Source organism: Selaginella moellendorffii, unplaced genomic scaffold (assembly GCF_000143415.4).
Source record: "Selaginella moellendorffii unplaced genomic scaffold, v1.0 SELMOscaffold_156, whole genome shotgun sequence".
Lineage (NCBI taxonomy): Eukaryota > Viridiplantae > Streptophyta > Lycopodiopsida > Selaginellales > Selaginellaceae > Selaginella > Selaginella moellendorffii.
This window is the reverse complement of record NW_003314417.1, coordinates 219,866-232,104: the sequence shown is the minus strand read 5'-3', so window position 1 is coordinate 232,104 and position 12,239 is coordinate 219,866.

Sequence of the window (12,239 nt, the reverse complement as noted above, 5' to 3'; positions counted from 1 at the left end):
AGTAAGGGGATAGAACCGAACCATAGGAATTGAAGGGCATAACCAAGGTTGGTTATGCCAGCTGGGAGTGAAGAATCAAGTGGGGGATCGAGGGTGTTGCCGCTAGCAATCGTGATGCCATGGAAAGTCTAAAATATGGAATTGTCCATGTTAGACTATATGGTAATTGGAAAGCTTGCAAAAAGGGAAGCCTTAGCAAGCTAAGGGACAGAGTTCCTTCAAAGTTCCCAAAGAGGATTCTAGGTAGCTTAGTACCTAGAAAGGCCAAGCGTAAATGGTTTAAGGAACGCGCGAAATTAGAGTGGCGCAGCAGAAGCGTGGTCTTGAAGCTTGCCATGAGGCAAGGCTATCAAGGTTAGGGAAGTAGTTCCCGAGTGTTCAAAGAGAGGGCTTTGAACGAAAGTCGATGATCAAGGGCTTTCACGCTTGTGCAGGAACCATGTTACAGTGGTCGGAGGACTTGCCAAAGCGAGATTGGCAAGTCAGGGGAACAAATACCCTAGTTGAAGGTGATAACTTCAAAAAGGGTGGGCCATGGGGCCAAGCATGGAGGAGTTCATGCATGATCACAGGCTTGTCAAGTGAGAGGACTTGGCAGTGGGGAGGAACTAGGTTCCTAAGCTGTGATCTATAGTGCGCTTTGAGTATAAGTTGGTGCACCGGCGTGGGGAGTCACGCCAGGCATCCTGGGTGATGCCGTCCGTAGATGCATATACGGAGGTTGGGTTCGAGTCCCGACCCTCTAGTGCTTGGGTTCGAGTCCCAAATCACTAGGGCATGGTGATGGTTTGGAATATGAGGACACTCATATTTCGGTGGTCATGGACTCTCAGTGTGGAGACTGGTTTGGGCACACCGCCAAGCGAGGGATGCCTCGGAGTCGTGATGCACGGTTAGATTGCTTAGAGTGAAAGCTCGGCATATCTAACTTGAACGCTTTGGTGCAAGTGGCACCAAGGACGTGGTGAGTGAGATGGGGACACCTAATCTCAGTTGCTATGGACCCTTGGCCGGAAGGGCTGGCTTGGGCGCACCGCCAAGTGTGGGGGATGCCCCCGGGGTCGTAGTTAACAAGTTAAAGGTCTAGAAGACCTAGTACCTATTGGCAAACCTATTAAGGTGCCGAGGTGAGATCACTAGGTGATCTTGTGGCTAAATAAGGACAAGGTCCTTGGTTGGGTTAAAGAATAAGGTTCCTAGTTCAAAGTGTTGATTTGAACTATTGATGATGGTGTGGCTTAGTCAAGGTGACCAAGTGGGAAAAGCACCTTAGGGAAATGAGCTATGTCATTGCGATGGCATAGTGTGTCCAAGGAAAGTAGTCTCTAAAGAGACCCATGGGAGGGTCACAAAGTTGTGCCGTGGATAGAGCCCACAGCAGAAGATGCTAAAAGAGACTTACTAGGGGTGAACACCCTAGTCTTGGCAAAGCAGAGCCTTTGCTATGGAATCAAAAGAATACCTCAAGGAGGGAGGTAGAGATTCGATGTTGCTTGGTGCAACAATCAACGGATAGGAGCAAAAGATGAGTGGCCAAGATAGGGCCGTGGAATCCCTTGGAAGGAATCCAAGTGACAAAGTTAGGCGAGGAACATGTAAGCGACTAATTTTTCCATTCTACTTTAGTCACTTAACCACACCTCTGACCACTTGGAGGAGTCTCATTCACAACCTCCATAAGTCCAACTCAGGACTTGGGGCTTGCTAGCCCCGAGAATGGCATCCATGCCACTCAACCTTAGCACTTGGTCCAAGTGCTCCACGTGTCCGATCCCATGATAGACACCCCAAGGTACCACCAACGTATCGGCCCGTTACGCTAAGGCCATGCCCAATTACCTTGGTCACAGTGGTGGTCCAACACCACCTGCATTCCAATCCCGTCTCTCAAAGACTGGGTCATCCGTCCATGAGGGATCATCCCAGATCCACTCCTTAACATCCTTAGGATGCCTACAGACATGGGGAATAGCCTTCCCCAATATCTCTGTTCCGGTCCCCACCAAGTCCCTTTCTGTCCTTGGCTGTGTTCGCCAACACTGCCACTGGATCAAGGCCCACCAGCCCGACCACTAAGTCCCACTATCCTTGAGGACTTCCTCACTGTGTGACTGTGTCCTTGGTCACCCCACCCGAGGGCTACCCCTCTTCCTTTCCACAGTCTGGGACTTTGGGACACCATTTCGGAACACCGTGGCCTTACGCGAGCCACCTGGGTACTCTCCCCACCTTTCGCCTTTAGGTGCTCTAGCCATGGGCTTAGAGCGAGGTTCCGTTGAGCCACGCCTGGTATCCAAGTAGGTAGTGCCACCCACACTTGGACTGGGAGCATCGGCCAGTCGATCTCCCGGGGGAACTAGAGCCGGCTCTTGAACACTTCACCAAGCTACCCCGCTTGTCGGTCCGTGTTCACTCTAGTCTTGGACTTCCCAGTGGGCAGCTCATCACCCAACACTGGGTCCGGCCTTCCTGGGCCAAACTGGCCTTTCCTGGCCAAACTGGCTCCACTGCAGTCCTCCCCCTACTATACTTTTGGAGCTCACCAAACCCCCCAGGGTCTAGGAGACGAACGCTTTGGGCTTTCACCCTCTCAGGCTCCGGACTCGGACTCGGACTCGGATTCGGACTCGGACTCGGGCTCAGGCTCGGTCTCAGCCTCGGCCTCGGTCTTGGTCTCGGTCCCGATCTCGGTCTCGGTCTCGGTCTCGGTCTCGGTCCCGGTCCCGGTCTCGGTCCCGGTCTCGACTTCGGACTCCATCTCGGACTCCATCTCGGACTCCATCTCGGACTCCATCTCGGACTCCATCTCGGGTCCATCTCGGGTCCATCTCGGACTCCATCTCGGACTCCATCTCGGGTCCATCTCGGACTCCATCTCGGACTCCATTTCGGGTCCATCTCGGGTCCACCTCGGACTCCATCTCGGACTCCATCTCAGACTCCATCTCGGGTCCATCTCGGACTCCACTTCGGACTCCAACTCGGGTCCATCTCGGACTCCACTTCGGACTCCAACTCGGGTCCATCTCGGGTCCACCTCGGACTCCACTTCGGACTCCATCTCGGACTCCATCTCGGGTCCATCTCGGACTCCACTTCGGACTCCAACTCGGGTCCATCTCGGACTCCACTTCGGACTCCAACTCGGGTCCATCTCGGACTCCACTTCGGACTCCAACTCGAGTCCATCTTGGACACTCCCACGTGTCATGTGTTGGTCCTTTTGGGTCCCTTTTTGGAGCCTCGCCTTTTGCTCGCTTTGTGCTCGTTCCTCGAGCACTTCGTTGGGAGTTCCACTCCCGCTCTTGACTTTTCAAGTCGGAGCTTTTGGTCCAAACGTGTTACGCTCGTTTGGCTCTCGCTTCGGCCACTACCATGTGGCGCCCTTCTGGCTCCACTTTGGGGCCTAGGGATTTTGTGTCTCACAGAACACTAATGTGTTGGACGCTAACAAATTGCGGGAAAGGAAGTGTGTTTCCAAAGATGGATTCCGAATTGCTCCGATTTGGCGAAAGTGGAAGCTCCAAGGGAGGGAGCGGTAAAGTAGCCAAATGATAAGGCCATGGACAGCCCTAGCACAAAGTATGATAAATGGAACTTAGTGCCCAAGGTGGCACAAAATAAAAGAGAGGATGATGGTGCCCTCAAGTAATGAACTTCCTAGGATGGGGAAGTGGAGTTGCACAATCTGTGCAATGCAAGGTGTTAAAGACACCTAGGAAATTGACTTCCAAAAGTCAAAAGAGTAAAAGTTCCAAGGTGCAAACGTTCAATAGATGGAAATTGAATCTACTCGAGAAGGAGTAGTGGGATTGACTTAGAGAAAGGTCTCTAAGGGGTTTAGCGAGAACTAAACCAATAAAAGGAGAGAACCACTACATGTGGTCCAATCATTCTCTAAGTTGGGGAGACTACCCTCCTTAGAGGATAGGCAAGGCATGGTGAGCCTTTGGTGTCAAACCATTAAGGAATATGCAAAAGGCATGGTGAGCCTTCAATGTCAAACCATTGACGAATATGGAGAAGGCATGGTGAGCCTTCAATGTCAAACCATTGACAAATATTGGCTAGGTGCCAAGGATGGAAATGGTAACACATGCGGGTGTTACTTTATAAGATGGTTTACCGTTCGATGAGGACATCGAACTTCGTCTATGGGTGGTGGAGTTGTGAGACACAAAATCCCTAGGCCCCAAAGTGGAGCCGGAAGGGCGCCACGTGGTAGTGGCCGAAGCGAGAGCCAAACGAGCGTAACACGTTTGGACCAAAAGCTCTGACTTGAAAAGTCAAGAGCGGGAGTGGAACTCCCAACGAAGTGCTCGAGGAACGAGCACGAAGCGAGCAAAAAGCGAGGCTCCAAAAAGGGACCCCAAAAGGACCAACACATGACACGTGGAAGTGTCCGAGATGGACTCGAGTTGGAGTCCGAAGTGGAGTCCGAGAAGGACCCGAGTTAGAGTCCGAGGTGGAGTCCGAGATGGAGTCCGAAATGGACCGAGACGGAGTCCGAGATGGAGTCCGAGATGGAGTCCGAGATGGAGTCCGAGATGGACCCGAGATGGAGTCCGAGATGGACCGAGACGGAGTCCGAGATGGACCCGAGATGGAGTCCGAGATGGACCCAAGATGGAGTCCGAGATGGAGTCCGAGATGGACCGAGACGGAGTCCGAGATGGAGTCCGAGACGGAGTCCGAGATGGAGTCCGAGATGGAGTCTGAGATGGAGTCCGAGATGGAGTCCGAGAAGGACCCGAGATGGAGTCCGAGGTCGAGACCGAGACCGGGACCGAGACCGAGACCGAGACCGAGACCGAGACCGGGACCGAGACCGAGACAAGGGCCAAGGCCGAGACCGAGCCCGAGTCCGAGTCCGAGTCCGAGTCCGAGTCCGAGTCCGAGTCCAAGTCCGAGTCCGAGTCCGAGTCTGAGTCCGAGTTCGATGCAACGTGTATGTACATTTCTCCAAGTCCCTTAGGGATTGATACAAAAAGCAAGAATCCCTTAGTGCTGTTCACTCAACTACGCTGTCCTGCAATTCTCCACCTAATAGTGATCGCTGCCCTCCAATCGTGGCTGTTGTGGTCGTCGCCTCCGCAGTGCATCCAGTGCCAGATCGCCACGTCGAGCCTCCTTTGTTACCGTGTCCGAAGGTCTCCATTTCCACTTGACCTCCCCCTCGTGTTCAGTTCCGTAGCACGGAGTCCATAGTCGTCGCCAAGCTGTGAGTGCCTCCCTGTTTTTCCCATGCTTCTGGAGCAGCGTATCCCTCAAGCGGATAGCAGCTAGTGTGAGCCTCCACCAGTTTGCCATGATCGCTGAAATCCGAGCGCACTGCCCTTCGAAGTGGTTGTGGTTCCGAGCCTCCCAGAGTGCCTGTACCCCGGAAGCCCGCCATACCTCCCATCTCGCTCGTCCAAGGGCCTCCCACACTGTAGTCCCAACTTCGGCGCCTACCGCGTCCCACCTAACTCGGGTGCCCCATCCTGAGCGTCCCCAACACCCGATCTTCCGCCAAGCTGCTCCTGTGCATGGTCCCCTTGCCTCTAGAAACCATTGGGTGACATCCCCTTCTCGAATTTCGAAATCCTGCTTGTCCCCTAGTTCCCTCGTCGCTTTTGCTACCTGCCGCCACGTCTCCTTGGCCACGTCACAATCCCAGAGGAGGTGTGTGACCGTCTCTAGTTCCCCGCATTCCGGACACTTGCGAGCATTCTCCGCTTGAAATCGCTGGCCTACTGGCAGCCCATTCGTCGCCACGAGCCAAGAGGTTACCTTTGATTTTTCCTGGATCGGTAGTTTCCAGAACGCCACGGTATTGTCAATCACCTGGTCCGCCTCCACTCCTAGCGCGATCCACTTTTGCCACAGTCGTGGGATTTCTTCTCTCTCAAATTCCCTGTTCACCATCAAACCGTTCCGCGCATCCTTGACCTCGTAAGTGAAGAAGCCATTCGCCCCGCGTCTCCACGCTGCTAGGTCCCAGTCCAGGTCTTCTATTAACTCTTTCCTCCACCATACTAGCCGTCCCTCTCCTTCTAGCCAGCATGGTGACTCTACCACTTCTGTCCGAGTTGCTATTTGTCTTAGAACCCGGATTCGTCCTTTCACTTCATCGTCCGTGACCTGCGGCATCTGTTGGGGATTCCCCACCTCGAGGAGTGTGCCGCCTCTCACTACACGAAAAGGCCTACTGAGGTTCTGGTCTGGGTCTGTCACAAACCACACCTCAATCTCCCCCTCATTCCACGCTGGGGTTGGCATCGTGAATGCCCGAGTCCATTTCCCAAGTGGTACTTGCTCGCCGTCCGACGTTTCCTCCCTTTGAATTGCCACAAAGTCCCCAGCATGTAGTCTTCTTGCTGGCCATTTATCCACTGTTCGTGCCTCTGTCACTGCCCGCAGTAGCTTCAGTAGATCCCACTTCACGTCCCGCCACTTCCCTAGCCCGAAGACTTGGAAGCGCCGGGACGATTTCTGTGGATCCGGATCTACCACTCCAACTAGTTGTTTGACTGTCCTGAAGCCTCCTTGGTGTACCTGCCTCCATATGGTGTAGTGGTTCTCTCGACCTAGTGTCCTGTCTCCTGCCTTGAACAACTCATTGAAAAATAGCGGCTGATTCAGCCAGTCCTCTGCCCTGTTTGGGATGACCTGCGTCACTGGAAATGACTTCCAGAGCCGATGGAGACCCTGGACCAACTGGCCTCCCCCTACCACCTGTGTTTGGCCCTCCGCGAACATCCAGCAGGGGTCCTCATCCCACACTCTTGCGAATCCGTGCTTCGGCCTAATGGCTAGCATGCTCTGCCTAAACAAGAGCTTCCAAACTTGGGCCCCCGGTTGAAGGCCCATTAGTATGACTTTGTACCTCAGCGCCTTGCTCATGTCACTTGGGTCGATTATCCCCAAGCCGCCTAGAACTCGTGGTCTCACCGTCGACTGCCATGCCACCTTGGCCATCGTCTGGCCACTGACCAGCGCTCCCTTCCACACATACATGTGCACCATGGACCTTATGTGCTTGAGTGTTGTCTCTAGAACCGGCCATACTGTGAGGTGGTACCACGTACTCGGCAACACGATGCTTTTCGCCACCACCACCCTTGCCGGCAGTCCCAGTTTCCGTGGCACCCATTTCTGAATCGCTGTTCTGGTCCTCCGCAGCAGCGCTGAGTCCTGCGTAGAAGCTTTGAACTCACCTCCTACCTGAATTCCCAGGTAGCGTGTGTCCTCCCCTGGTGGTAGCCACTGAAAGTCGATGTCGCGTCCCCACTCCATCTCGGACTCCATCTCGGTCCATCTCGGACTCCATCTCAGACTCCACCAAAGACTCCAACTTGGGTCCATCTCGGACTCCATCTCGGACTCCACCTCGGACTCCAACTCGGGTCCACCTCAGGTCCATCTCGGACTCCATCTCGGACTCCACCTCGGACTCAAACTCGGGTCCATCTCAGACTCCATCTCGGACTCCACCTCGGACTCCAACTCAGGTCCATCTCGAACTCCATCTTGGACTCCACCTCGGACTCTAACTCAAGTCCATCTCGGACTCCATCTCGGACACTTCCATGTGTCATGTGTTAGTCCTTTTGGGTCCCTTTTTGGAGCCTTGCTTATTGCCTGCTTCATGCTCGTTCCTTGAGCACTCCGTTGGGAGTTCCACTCCCGCTCTCAACCTTTCAAGTCGGAGCCTTTTAGTCCAAACGTGTTACACTTGTTTGGCTTTTGCTTCGACCACTACCACGTGGCACCCTTTCGGCTCCACTTTGGGGCTTAGGGATTTGTGTCTCACAACTCTACCACCCATAGACGAAGTTCGATGTTCTCATCGAACGGTAAACCCTTTTATAAAGTAACACCCGCAGGTATTACCATTTCCATCCTTGGCACCCAGCCAATATTTGTTTATGGTTTGATGCAACGTATATGTACATTTCTCCAAGTCCCTTAGGGACTAATACAAAAAACAAGAATCCCTTAGCGCTGTTCACTCAACTACGCTGTCCTGCAATTCTCCACCTAATAGTGATCGCAGCCCTCCAATCGTGGTTGCTGTGGTCGTCGCCTCCGCAGTGCATCCAGTGCCAGATCGCCACGTCGAGCCTCCTTTGTTACCATGTCCGAAGGTCTCCATTTCCACTTGACCTCCCCCTCGTGTTCAGTTCCGTAGCACGGAGTCCATAGTCGTCGCCAAGCTGTGAGTGCCTCCCTGTTTTTCCCATGCTCCTGGAGCAGCGTATCCCTCAAGCGGATAGCAGCTAGTGTGAGCCTCCACCAATTCGCCATGATCGCTGAAATCCGAGCGCACTGCCCTTCAAAGTGGTTGCGGTTCCGAGCCTCCCAGAGTGCCTGTACCCCGGAAGCCCGCCATACCTCCCATCTCGCCCGTCCAAGGGCCTCCCAGACTGTAGTCCCAACTTCGGCGCCTACCGCGTCCCACCTAACTCGGGTGCCCTATCCTAAGCGTCCCCAACACCCGATCTTCCGCCAAGCTGCTCCTGTGCATGGTCCCCTTGCCTCTGGAAACCATTGATTTGTTTATGGTTTGACCCCGAAGGCTCACCATGCCTTGTCCATCCTCTAAGGGGCATAGTCTCTCCAACATAGAGACTCATTTGGCCACCTGGGGTGGTTTCCTCCCTTTTATTGATTCAGTTCTCGCTAAACCCATTAGAGACACCTTCTCTAACTCAATTCCACTACTCATTCTCGAGTAGTCCCAACTTCTATTGACATAACCAATTCACTTTGGAACTTTTTAATTTTGACTTCTCAAAGTCAATTTCTTTGGTGTCTTTGACACCTTTCACTGCACATATTGCAACTTCACTTCCCATCCTAGGAAGCTCCCCACTTGAGGGCGCCATCGTCCTCCTTTCTATTTTATGCCACTTTTGGCACCAAGTTCCAGCCATCGTAAGTTGTGTTAGAGCTATCCACAACCCTATCCTTTGGCTACTTCGCCGCTCCCTCTCTTGGAGCTTTCACCTTTGCCAACTTGGAGCATTTGGGAATCCATCCTTGGAAGCACACTTCCTTTCTCACAATTCGTTAGCATCCAACACACTAGTGTTCCATGCCTAACTTTGCCATTTGGATTCCTTTTAATGAATTCCATGGCCCACACTTGGCTGCTAGTCTTTTGCTCTTATCCATTGATTGTCACACTGAGCAACATAGGATCACTACCTCCATTCTCGAGGTATCTTTTTGGTTCCATGGCAAAGGCTCTACTTTGCTAAGTCCAGCGGGTGCTCACTCTTAGTAGATCTCTTTAGCAATTTCTGCTCTAGGCTTCGTCCACGGCCCAACTTTGCGACCCTTCCATGGGTCTCTCCCCGAGACTACTTTCTTGGACTTACTATACCATCGTATTGGCACAATTGATTTCCCTTTAGGTGTCCTTCTCACTTGGTCACCTCGACCAAGTCACACCATTATCAATAGTTCAAATCAACACTTTGAACTGGGAATTATATTCCTTAACCCAAACAAAGGCCTTATCTTTGTTTAGCCACAAGATCACTTGGTGATCTCATTTTAACCCCTTAATAGGTCTACTAATAGGAACTAGGTCTTCCAGACCCCTTTAAATTGTTGACTATGACCCCGGGGGCATCCCCCACACTTGGCAGTGCGCCCAAGCCAACCCTTCTGGCCAAGGATCCATAGCAATTGAGACTGGGTGTCCCCATCTCATTCACCACGTCCTTGGTGCCTTTTGCACCAAAGTGTTTAAGTTAGATATGCCGAGCTTTCACTTTAAGCAATCTAACTGTGCATCACGACTCCGAGGCATCCCTCGCTTGGCGGTGTGCCCAAACCAGTCTCCTCACTGAGAGTCTATGACCACCGAAATATGAGTGTCCTCATATCCCAAACCATCACCACGCCCTAATGATTTGGGACTCGAACCCAAGCACTAGAGGGTTAGGACTCGAACGCAACCTCCGTATATGCATCTATGGATGGCATCGCACCGGATGCCTGACGTGACTCCCCAAGCCGGTGCACCAACATGTACTTAAAGCGCGTTATAGATCACAGCTTAGGAACCTAGTTCCTCCGCATTGCCAAGTCCTCTCACTTGACAAGTTTGTGATCATGCATGGACTCTTCCATGCTCGGCCCCATGGGCCACCCCTTTTAAAGTTAGCACCTTCAACTAGGGGATTTGTTCCCCCCGACTTGCCAATCTCATGTAGCATGTCATTCGGCCACCGTAACATGGTTCATGCATAAGCGTGAAAGTCTTTAACTATCGACTTTCAGTCAAAGCCCTCTCTTTGAACACTCGGGAACTACTTCCCTAATCTTGATAGCCTCGCCTCATGGCAAACTTAAAGACCACGCTTCTGCTGTGCCACTCTGATTTCGCGCGTTTTATGAACCATTTACACTTGGCTGACTAGGTACTTATCTACCTAGAGGAACGTTCAAGGAACTCTGTTCCTTGGCTTGCTAAGGCCTCTCCTTTTGCAAGCTTGTCAATTACCATATAGTCTAACATGGACAATCCCATGCTTTAGACTCTTCATGGCATCCCGGTCGCTAGTAACAACATGCTTGAGCACCCACTTGATTCTCCACTCCCAACTTGCATAACCACCTTTGGTCATGCTTGTCAATTTTTATAGTTCGGTTCTATCCCTATACTACTTGCCTTTTGGCCTCATACATTTCCTTTGGTTATTCTCCTCCAGACTAGGAAGATAGCTTTGCACTTTCTACCATGCCTTGGCAAGTATTCATAGGGATGAACCTACCCGACAGTTTAGGGAGTGGTTCCTCAATCCAGGTTTGCTCACCTTGTAATCCCACACACTAGGATCACCATTGCTACTTATGGGCCTTTATATGCCCATCACTAGTCTTGCCAAAATCCCTCTTTGGCTTTATCCAATTTAGGTAGACGGACTTCTCTTGTCTCCACAACCTTGGACATTTGGATAGCACTTCCTATCCTTCATTCGCTAGGGACTTTGTCCCTTGGGCATTATCCATTGCCCTCATGACACCAAATACCCCCTTCTAGTGTTCTAGAGTGTTTGGGTGTCCTAATGATGGCCTCTCTGACAACAAGCATTCCCTTTTTGACATTGACTTACTATGTCGCAACATAAGCAATTTATCCCTTATAAAGGTATATCGAACTTCCTTATCCCAATAAAAAGTCTTAGGTAGTTGCCTTCCACCAGTTTATGAATTATTTTGCACCTTTTGCTTAGTTGCCTCATAGTTGTCAAGTCCATCATTCGCTAGGGACTTAGTCCCTCGGGCCTTATCTATTGCCCTTGCGACACGAAACACCATCTCTTGGTGTTATAGAGTGTTTGGGTGTCCCAATGATGGCCTTCGGACAATGAGCATTCCCGTTTACGACATTGACTTACTATATCGCAACATAAGCAATTTATCCCCCGTAAGGGTATATCTAACTTCCTTATGCCATTAAAAAGTCTTGGGTAGCTACCTTTTACCCATTTAACCAATTAACTTTGCACCTCTTGCTTAGTTGCCTCATAGTTGTCAAGTCCTACAACTCATTGCTGGTGCTTCCACACCTCCATCATTATCTAGGTCACCACACTCTAATCGCCTTCCAGCTTAGGCTATACTATTCCCATTTCCATTGGGATTCTTTTGGAAGGGGTTCTTATGAACCCACCAACTTGACCTCAAGCCAACATGCCTTGGCACCTTCGGTGTCTCCACACTATCGGCTCCACGAGCCTACCTTTATGACACTTTTTACTTGTGTCCAGGTATTTTTGCCAAGACCAATATGGTTGTTTCTTAGGCCAATTATCCATTAGCACTACACTATAGAGTTCATGCACAACTTTGTGTCAAAGTTGTTTTCTTCCGGGAAACTCTTTCTCACGACTTTAGCATGACACCTTCTGCCATCAATGAGATACATACTGCTCTCATGCTTGGATCTCAAGATCCTCCCCATCCTTCGTGGGGCACCACACACCTCAGTCCAAATGCTTTCCTCAAGCCCTTAGGATTATTCCTTGACTCTATTGGAGTCATTCAACCTTTTGGACTTTGTTAATCCAACGATCTATGAGGTCTTACTTTTGAGGTGCTAACTCACTGGAATACAACTCCTTGTATTTATGTCCTACTCACAAGGACCATCTTTTGCAAGTGTTACTCCGACACTTGATTTGTTCTCTAGGGACAACCTTTTGCCTCTTAGGACCACTTGTCCATGTGATGAGAATACC